This window comes from Nomascus leucogenys, chromosome 14 (genome assembly GCF_006542625.1).
Source record: "Nomascus leucogenys isolate Asia chromosome 14, Asia_NLE_v1, whole genome shotgun sequence".
NCBI lineage: Eukaryota > Metazoa > Chordata > Mammalia > Primates > Hylobatidae > Nomascus > Nomascus leucogenys.
Genome location: NC_044394.1, coordinates 80,389,792 through 80,399,819, shown reverse-complemented (window position 1 = coordinate 80,399,819; position 10,028 = coordinate 80,389,792). Strand labels below are relative to the sequence as shown.

The 10,028-nt window shown below is 36.6% G+C and overlaps 1 pseudogene; it reads left to right on the top strand.

Annotated features, from left to right (window-relative positions):
• The first annotated feature begins 682 nt into the window (after positions 1 to 682).
• LOC105740806 lies at positions 683 to 2,319 on the top strand (annotated as a pseudogene).
• The last annotated feature ends 7,709 nt before the right edge of the window (positions 2,320 to 10,028 follow it).

Here is a 10,028-nt window from a genome sequence, read left to right as displayed (position 1 = left end):
ATCATTCTTCCCTTACAAATGTCCATCTTGGCTTTGATTAAAAAAACTGAGACAGAATAACTTGTTAAACAAAGCCATAACCATTCAAAAATGCTTTCAAGCAAGGTAAGTCAGTCAGGGTGAGTGAAGATCATCCACATTGACCTTCATTGCCCTTTTAGTATTTGGGATGTTGAAGGTCAAGAATCTGCAGGATGTCAAAGGCCTAAACATAATTTTTTCTTCTTAATCCTTACTTAAGTCAATAATGTAGGAATAGAGCATTGCCTACTTGGCACTATGATTTTGAACATTTGGCAAACTGCAAAAATGAAAATTGTGTACGGCCTACTTATGAGATAACTGTGGAATAGAGGAAATCTATACATGAGACACATATGTAGAAACCAGTATGCAAAGAATCAATATAATGAGGAGTGAAAAGGAAACAACAACTAGAGATTTGGAAGATATTAAATAAATACTATCAATAACTTTATGCCAATAAATTTGAAAAGTTAGATAAAATGGAAATATTCCTAGAAAAATATAAAGTAAAAACAAAAAAATAAAAATACAAGTTCAGCAAAAAACAGGAAATATGCATAATCCTACAATCATTAGTATACTTATATCAGTAGATAAATATCTTCCCATCAGAAAACCCCAGACTCAACAGTTGGGAACCTGCTCTAGCAGCTGCATGAGGCAGGCGATGGAGCTGGAGCCTGAGCTGCTGCTGTAGGAGGCCCTTGAGAACGTGGAGGCGGTACAGAACTACTGGTGGGAGCTGAGTCACCAGCTCGAGGGGCTGTGGGAGGCACGGAGATCAAAGAGAGTGCATCACAGACAAGGGATGTTCTCAAATAACATATTAATGATTTGAAGGGAACCCTTGGAAAGCTCCTGGATGAGCGATTGGTGACCCTTTTGCAAGAGGTGAGCACCATTAAACAGACCATTAAACCACTAGGTGATTGCCAGAAGCTCATAGAACACAGAGTCAACACTCCAGAGGGCTTAGTCTGAGAAGGTGAGATTGCCATGCTTGGTGGTGTAGGAGAAGAGAATAAGAAACTGCGGAGCTTTACCAAAAAGGCCTTGCACGTTCAGTTGGACAGCATACCAGAAGTACCTTTACTGGTTGATGTGCCTTGTTTATCTGCTCAGTTGGATGAGTCTATTCTTAACACCATGAAAGACCACATTCTTAAGCATGGAACAGTAGCATCTCGCCCACCAGTACAGACAGAAGAACTGATAGAGAAACCTGGAGGCATCATAGTACAGTGGTGTAAGGCGGATGATGACTGTACGGCACAAGATGACAGGCTCCAGTTTCGTAAATGTATTTCAAATCATTTTGAGGGTGTATATGTAGGTTCCAAAACTGAATTCATAGTATTGCACACAGAGTCCAACGTTGAAGATCATTTCAGAATCTGCACCCAAAGAGATGGCTGACAGGAGCGGAGTCCTTGGAGTGTCCCCCAGATAGTTCATTCCATATTGGAGCCTCACGAGTGGACAGCTGGTTTTGAGGGGAACAGTCTAAGCAATCGAAGAAATACGTCATGCTGGAACGATTCTGAATCTTCAGGTGTTCTCAACTCCAGAGCTTCAACTTATTTCTCTGGGCATATATTAATATTTAGAGTTGAAACTGTGGGACTACCAGACAGAAGAGACAGTATAGGAGTGTGTCATAAAAACAGAGTGTCAGCCGGGCATGGTGGCTCATGCCTGTAATCCCAGCACTTTGGTAGGCCGAGGTGGGTGGATCATGAGGTCATGAGATCGAGACCATCCTGGCTAAACAGTGAAATGCTGTCTCTATTAAAAATACGAAAAAATTCGCCAGGCGTGGTGGCAGGCACCTGTACTCCCAGCTACTCGGGAGGCTGAAGCAGGAGAATGGCGTGAACTCAGGAGGCAGAGCTTGCAGTGAGCTGAGATTGCACCACTGCACTCCAGCCTGGGCAGCAGAGTGAGACTCCATCTCAAACAAACAAACAAACAAACAAAAAACCCAGAATGTCTAGGACTCTCTGCAGTAGGATAAAGCTGTGTCCATTGGTACAAATGGTGCAATTTTTGTAAATGGAAAAGAAATGCCTCATCGGTTACCTCAATTACTTCTGAGTCCACTGTCACATTTGACATGGAAGCTGTGACTCTAGGAACCACCAATAATAATGAAGGCAGAAACGTCAAGCTAGAGTAACTCTTAGTTCAAATAACAGAGAAGAGGTTTTTGATTGGTTACTTGATCAATCTTATGGTTCTCTTTACTTTGGATGCTCATTTTTCTATCCTGGATGGAAAGTGTTAGAGTTTTAGATGTTCGGGTGCTTGGGTTTGGTTTGCAGGATTTATCCTAGCTGTTCTCAGCTCAATTTAGTTGTAATTTATTTTTTAGAAAAAGTTGAATGTATCTCTCACTTAGGCCCTTAGAAATGGAAAGTGTTTACTGGATTCATTTTGTAATATTTTAGCAAAAAGAGACTTCAATGTTGTGGACAAAATCATGTAATTCAGTCAATTTTATTTTTAGCATGCTGGTAACTAAAGTATCACATCATAATAAAAATAAAATTGGCTTCAAAAGTATGAGAAGATATAGAAATTCCTATACCCTTCCACTGTACTTCTTAAAGTTGGTTATTAGACCAGGAAAACTTAATCTAATATTATTTAAAATATCATCATAAAGGATCCAAGCCCATGTAAATCTTTAGAATTAAACAAGAGCAACAACCCAGATAGAAGATGTGTAATATACAACCACTCATTTGCTGTCCACATGAATGTGTTGACTGTGCTATCCATGTTCAGGTATTTGTAAGTGGTGTCAACTTCTATCCCATTATAATTTTTGCATTTTTTAAAATGCCTGAGCAAATGTCTGTAGTAGGCAAGTATTATCTTTTGTTTTTTTTCATTGCAGTTTGATTCAAGATAAGCTACAATATTTTTACAGGGTAAAACTACTCGTGGAAGTTGTATGCACAGCAGTGTTAGCCATTTATCATATATGTAATATGCACGTGTGTATCCAGCTTGTGACATGCGTTTTATTCTTTGTAGGGTGTGAGCTGCAGTCCAGTTTAATGACAGTTTGAGAAATGGGGTCTCTTAGTGGACAAACAAAAATAAGGTAAATACTTAACCTATTTTTTTGAAAACCTAAATTTGTGTGTAAAATATTTATTTGAAGGACTTGCTTTATGTGTAGAATTGTCTTAGCTTGCTATACCAGCCTACAGATTTTATTCTAGTGTGAATTATTTGTTTCATTTTTACCAGTAGTGAAAACATAGAAAAGCAAGTATGATATTTTTGTAAGATAATTTATTTGGGGATTCATGAACCCTGTTAGACAATCATGACCTTTTTTCTTTATCTTTTGACATATAAGTACTTACTCACAGAATTGTCCAAGAAGTTCTCATCCCAAGGTAGATGTCCCCACTGAAACAGGAGAACTCAAATGGCTCATCTGAGAATCACAGTCATAACTAGGATGGGGCTTTGCTGTTGGCAATTTGCCAATGAGTGCAAGTGACTGAGGCGGCACCTAGGGTAGCTGGGATAACTTAGACACTCAGAGATTTCCAAACTTTTCAGTGAGAAGACAGTGCCCCACACTGATGAGAAACCGATGGGAATAGAATATGAATTATTCTGGACAGGTGTTCTTGAAGTAAAGGACAGAACTGGTCCAGATACTAGTGGGGGACAAAACAGAAAGTACTAAAGAAGTGGCTAGAAGAAAGATTATGTTTTTAATACTTAATTGTAGCACATCATGGAAGTCCTAGAACCCAGAAGCTAGAGAAGTATCTTGAGCCACACCTACATTCCAAAAAACTATAGGAAAACCAGTTTCATTTAAACATGAGGATAAATTAAAAATTTGAGTTTGAAAAATTATGAATATATAATTTTTAAAAAAGAATAAAGGTAACCTGAGAAAACGTGCATAAAAATGTGGCTAAAATGTATAGTGAAAGTAAAAACTAATGAGACAAAAGGGCTTAGGGGAAATTTAAAAGATGAAACAAACTATGAAACATCCTCCTACAAACACAAACGTGATGTATTTCACAATAAAAATTATGAAATGAACAGTTGGTTTATAACTTGGATCTCCCAATAGTATGATTGTCACGTAGGTCTGAAAAATGAAATTGGTTATGGCCTTCCCTTCACAAAAATTTAATATTCTTCTTTTGACTTTTAAATTATAAAATGAAGAGTATTTTCTCTTTCTCCTTTTTCCCCACGACCCATCATGAGTGGAAAAAAACATGCTGAAATTTGGAAAATTGAAGATATAAAAATGCTCCCTAAAAGTCCTATTTTGTCTTCAATTTTTACTTTTAGGATCCTTTTCTTACTCTTTTTCATTCTTACTTCTCTTTTCTTTGCTTTAATGAGTACCCCTTTTATTAATACCCATCTTAGAATTCCAATAACAGCAATATCATTGTTAAGCAAATGATTTAAAGCATGTAAAAATATGAAATTGTGAAATACTTGTTTTAAAATCATAACTATGCTCTATTTTTTGTTTTTTTTTCCAAGAAAGGATTTGTATTCTTTCTTACTATTGAATGTGAATCTACAACTACTTCAGATAAACAATATCTTAAAATAAGAAGAAGTAAGACTGGTGAGGTCCAGATTGGCCTTTGAGCTGTAATTTGTGACCCCTGTTCTAGAAGTCTATTATTTAATCTTCTACTTTTACATCTATAAATGATCTCAAATAAATTTTTATGTCTTGCTCAAGATAAAGAGTATCAAATATTTTTATAACATGGCATCATTTCTTTGCACAATATATGAAAAAACTTTCCTTCAAAAAGGAGATATTCAAATGACCATATGAGTATATCACATGGAATTTTGCTCCACATTATGATAAATGAGAATAATGCAAATTAAAACCACCACTCTAAACCATCACTACATACTACTCAGAATAGATAAAATGTAAACTGCGGATATGGGGTGGCTACATACTTTGCATGAATGTATAATGGTACAATGACATTGGGAAAAACAGTCTGTCAGCTTCAGACAAGATTAAACACATCCTTTCCTGTGTCCTAGCAATTCTACTCATGACACACAGGTAAGAGACATGAGTAAACATGTGCACTAAACATGCGCAAGAATTTCAAACTGAACTTGACCTAAATGCCCTTCAATAAGAGAATGGATAAGCAAATTCCAATGTGTTCATACAATGGGGTCTTATGCAGTAGTAACAAAGAATAACACAAGTTTTAATGTATATGTATGACCAATACATATTATATGTATGACAAACATTTTATGTAGTTATATGACAACATTTGTATATATGTATATGTATGACACATATAAAACATGGTTGAATGGTAAGAACATTATGTTGACTGAAGGAGAGCAGATGTAAAACAGTGCACAGTATGTGCCTCCATTTATAAGAAATTCAAGAACAGGTAAAACTATGCTGATTATTTTTGAAGAATTTGGTATTGACACAAAAATCATATAGGAAAATCTCCTGGTGTTATGGAAATGTGCTATATGTTTATCTAGAGGGTGATTTACTGGGTCTGTACTTATATATGGCATTATCAAGCTTTCCACTTAATAATTGTGCACTTTACTGAATGCAAATTGTCCCTTAATTACAAAAGATGGCATCAATGGGGCAAGAGTGTGGGGACATTATTGAAAGGTTTTTTTTTTTTTTTTTTTTTTTTTGAGACAGAATCGCACTGTTGCCCAGTCCAGGTTCAAGTGATTCTCCTGCCTCAGCCTCCCAAGTCGCTGGGATTACAGGTGTGCACCACCACACACGGCTAATTTTGTATTTTTGGTGGAGATGGGGTTCCACCATGTTGGCCAGGCTCCTCTCGAACTCTTAACCTCAGGTGATCCACCCGCCTTGGCCTCCCAAAGTTCTGGGATTATAGGCATGAGCTACCACTCCTGGCCAGAAAGGTTTTTACTTTGACAAACTAACCAATAGAAAATATTTGAGACTTTGTTTACTCTTTTATTTATTTATTTATTTATTTTTTTGAGACGGAGTCTCGCTCTGTCACTCAGGCTGGAGCGCAGTGGCGCAAACTCGGCTCACTGCAAGCTCCGCCTCCCGGGTTCACGCCATTCTCCCACCTCAGCCTCCTGAGCAGCTGGGACTACAGGCGCCGGCCACCAGGCCCAGCTATTTTTTTGTGTGTTTTTTAGTACAGACGGGGTTTCACCGTGTTAGCCAGGATGGTCTCAAGCTCCTGAGCTCGTGATCCGCCCGCCTCGGTCTTCCAAAGTGCTGGGATTACAGGCGTGAGCCCCCGCGCCCGGCCGAGACTTTGTTTACTTTCTAGAAAAAGTAATTTATTATTTTTTTAAATTTAAGTAATTAGGTCATTCACTCATTAATTAATTTAACAAATATTTATTTTGCACCTGCCAGATGCTGGGTAAGTTTTTAGCACATAAAACAAATCATCCTTTTGAAAAATTTCCAGTATTGAAAGACATTTTATCACTCTAAATCTTTTGTACAATTTATCACTTTTACTATATTTTAATACTAAAGTACTTTTATTAAATTTCTTTGATTTATACTCCAGATTTAAGGAATCCTGAAGATGTCTAGTTCTAATCTTTTATTATGAGGTTTATATTAACTTCAAACACTCTCATTTTTCCTCATTTCCGTTTCCCTCCAATAGCTTCAATTCCCACTTTTAGCCTGTATACAGTATTTCTCTCTCTTTCTGGTCCAGTGCCACTTATATTCCCATTTGCATCTCACTATCTTCATGACTTTGTATGTTCTTGAACCTCTTATCTTTGCTGAAAGGAGCTAGATACACACACACACACACACACACACATAAATTATAACAGGCATGGAAAAATGCAGGATCACAATCTAAACCATTTTTTCTCTTACTGCTTACAACACTTTTATATTGTTGGTAAAATTTAAAAAAAAACTGCTTAAAAATATAGGATCTGGTTAGTAGTGAGTGACAAAACCATCTTTTTCTTTTGCATTCAGTACTTTTTTTTCTTGGTTGTTTTATATGATTGATCTGTATATAGTTCAGACCTGAAGACAGAATATATGATTCCTCTCCAGTCTCAAAGCCCCTGTTTGAATGGCACTTTATTTACATTAGCATTCCTAATTACTTAATGACCAATCAGATATGGTTCATTGCTAGTAAGTGTAGAAACATGTTGTCTGAAGGATGTAGTTTAATTAGTATACTTCTAAAAACATGTCCCTCATGACCATTGGATGTAATCATTATTTTATGTATTTAACTGTGAAATTCATATTTACTCAGCAGGCTAGAGAATAGCATTTAGTTCTTAAAGCTGTTTAATAGAGCATAGTTAGATTTTTAAAGGAGCCTGCAAAATCTTTTAAAAGTAGGTTACTTAAAAAGAAGTCAGCACTCCAATAAAGTAGTTATTATACTTAAATACTAATATCATATTCATAAAATAGTAAAGGAGGAATAGATACATGAAGAAGCTCACTGTAATTTGTCCCTTAATGACATAGGTACATTCATCTAAGCCATTGAGATTATTTAGACATTTTTACTCTTAATTAAAGATTTTGAAAATGACCTAATTTCTAACATAACTGATGATTTCTATTTTTCCTCCTACTGCTTATTCATTACATGACAAACAAATGAGATCTATTGTACTTTCAGAAAACACTCAATTCCTGGCCTGCACTGGATGGTGGAGGATGATAATTGTTTTTCCAAGTAAGTCTTTTCCTAATATATTTTTCATGGATTGTCATTTATTTTGGGTGTATTTTTTTTTTTTTGAGATGGAGTCTTGCTCTGTTGCCCAGGCTAGAGTGCAGTGTCATGATCTCAATTCACTGCAACCTCCGTCTCCCAGATTCAAGTGTTTCTCCTGCCTCAGCCTCCCGTGTAGCTAGAATTACAGGTGTGCACCACCACGCCTGGCTAAATTTTTGTATTTTTAGTAGAGACAGGTTTTTGTCATGTTGGCCAGGCTCATATCAAACTCCTGACCTCAGGTGATCTGCTCACCTCAGCCTCTCAAAGTGCTGGGATTACAGGCATAAGCTACTGTGCCCAGCTTGGATTGTCATTTATACTTGACTTCTGAGAAGCACCAAATTTCTTAACTTCGGGGAGTCACTTTTATAATTAGTATATTCAAGAATATTAGTTTGCAAGGATTTGACAACTGATAATAGATGATACTGTGAGCAACAATCATTGCATAGAGCTTTGTAGTATGCCTCCTAGTATGATCACTCATCATTCATTATCCAGGTTTTGATTCGAATAGGAATCGAATAGTCACCAAAACGTATGCCTCAGCGGTACTTCATTTGCTTTATGTTCAGGAATCAGTCAATAACTCAGAAATTGATCCTAGAATTTTAGACATTTTCTCAATCAATGCCTTCACACACTATTTCAGGAGTACACAGGCAATATCTTCATGGCCATCTCCCATTGGAGGTACTAATAGCAGTGATAATAATAATAATATTGTCAATGTTACTGTATCAGTCCTATGATTATCAATATTATAAATCAAGTTTTCTGAGCCTGGCACAGTGGCTCACGCCTGTAATCCCAGCACTTTGGGAGGCTGAAGCAGGTGGATCAGTTGAGGTCAGGAGTTCGAGACCAGACTGGCCAACATGGTGAAATCCTATCTCTACTAAAAAATAATAATAATAAATAAAATAAAATAAAATTAGCCAGGAGCAATGGTGGGTACCTGTAATCCCAACTACTCGGGAGGTTGAGGCAGGAAAATTGCTTGAAGCTGGGAGATGGAGGTTGTGGTGAGCCAAGATAGTGCCACTGCATCCCAGCCTGGGTAACAGAGAGAGACTCTGTCTCAAATATGTCAAGTCTTCTCCAAATATATTTATAATCATTTTACATGCTTGGACTTGTTTATTCTATAGAGCTATCTACTGAATTAAATATTCTTATTTCCATTTTCCAGGTAAGAAAATCAAAATATTGAGACATTTAATACCTGTCCTGACCATCATATATAATTAGTAACTGATGAAACCTAGATTTAATAAACCCTTTTAGAAGTTATAAATAGAAATTTTTGGAACTTTAAGAAATGAAGATGGCAAATACATTTGCAAAGTTACTATCTATATTTAGTCATTATAGTACTAGAAATACCTAAGGTAATATGTTTTAAACCAAATATGAAAATACACGTAAACACTTCTTGTAATACTTTTTCTACAAGTAAACGATGAGTTTATTTTTCGCTTTTTCTTTGCATTTCCATGATTAGAAGTCTAAAGACAGGTTGAGGCACACCCATCTTTCCAGCAGCCTTTTTCTAAGCACATATGAGGAAAGGACTTTCGGCCTAGGCTTAGATGTCATGGAGGTAGGCCTCTAGAAACCCTCTCTATCTGGTGAGGTCACTTTGATTACAGTTGCTGATGTTGTATTTATTGTCTTGCTGAAGATTAATCTCTCCATTTTTCTTCAATATCTAGTTACATACAGAGATACAGAGTGTAGGACTAGTATTTGTTTAGGTTTAAAAAAAGTATTTTCTGCAAATGTAATTAAAGGTAGGCTTCATTTTTTTATACTTTTATTTTATGTTTGGGGTACATGTGCAGGTTTGTTACATAGGCAAATGTGTGCATGGGGGTTTGTTGTACCTGTGATTACATCACCCAGGTATTAAACCTATTACCCATTAGTTATTTTTCCTGATCTTCTCCCTCTGCCTACCCTACACCCAAAGATAGTCCCCTGTGTGTGTTGTTCATCTCTATGTGTCCATGAGTTCTCATCGCTTAGCTTGCACTTATAAGTGAGAACATGTGGTATTTGCTTTTCTGTTCCTGCGTTAGTTTACTAAGTATAATGCCCTCCAACTTCATCCATGACCCTGCAAAGGACATGATCTCATTCTTTTCTATGGCTGCATAGTATTCCATAGTGTATATGTACCACACTGTCTTTATCCAGTCTACCATT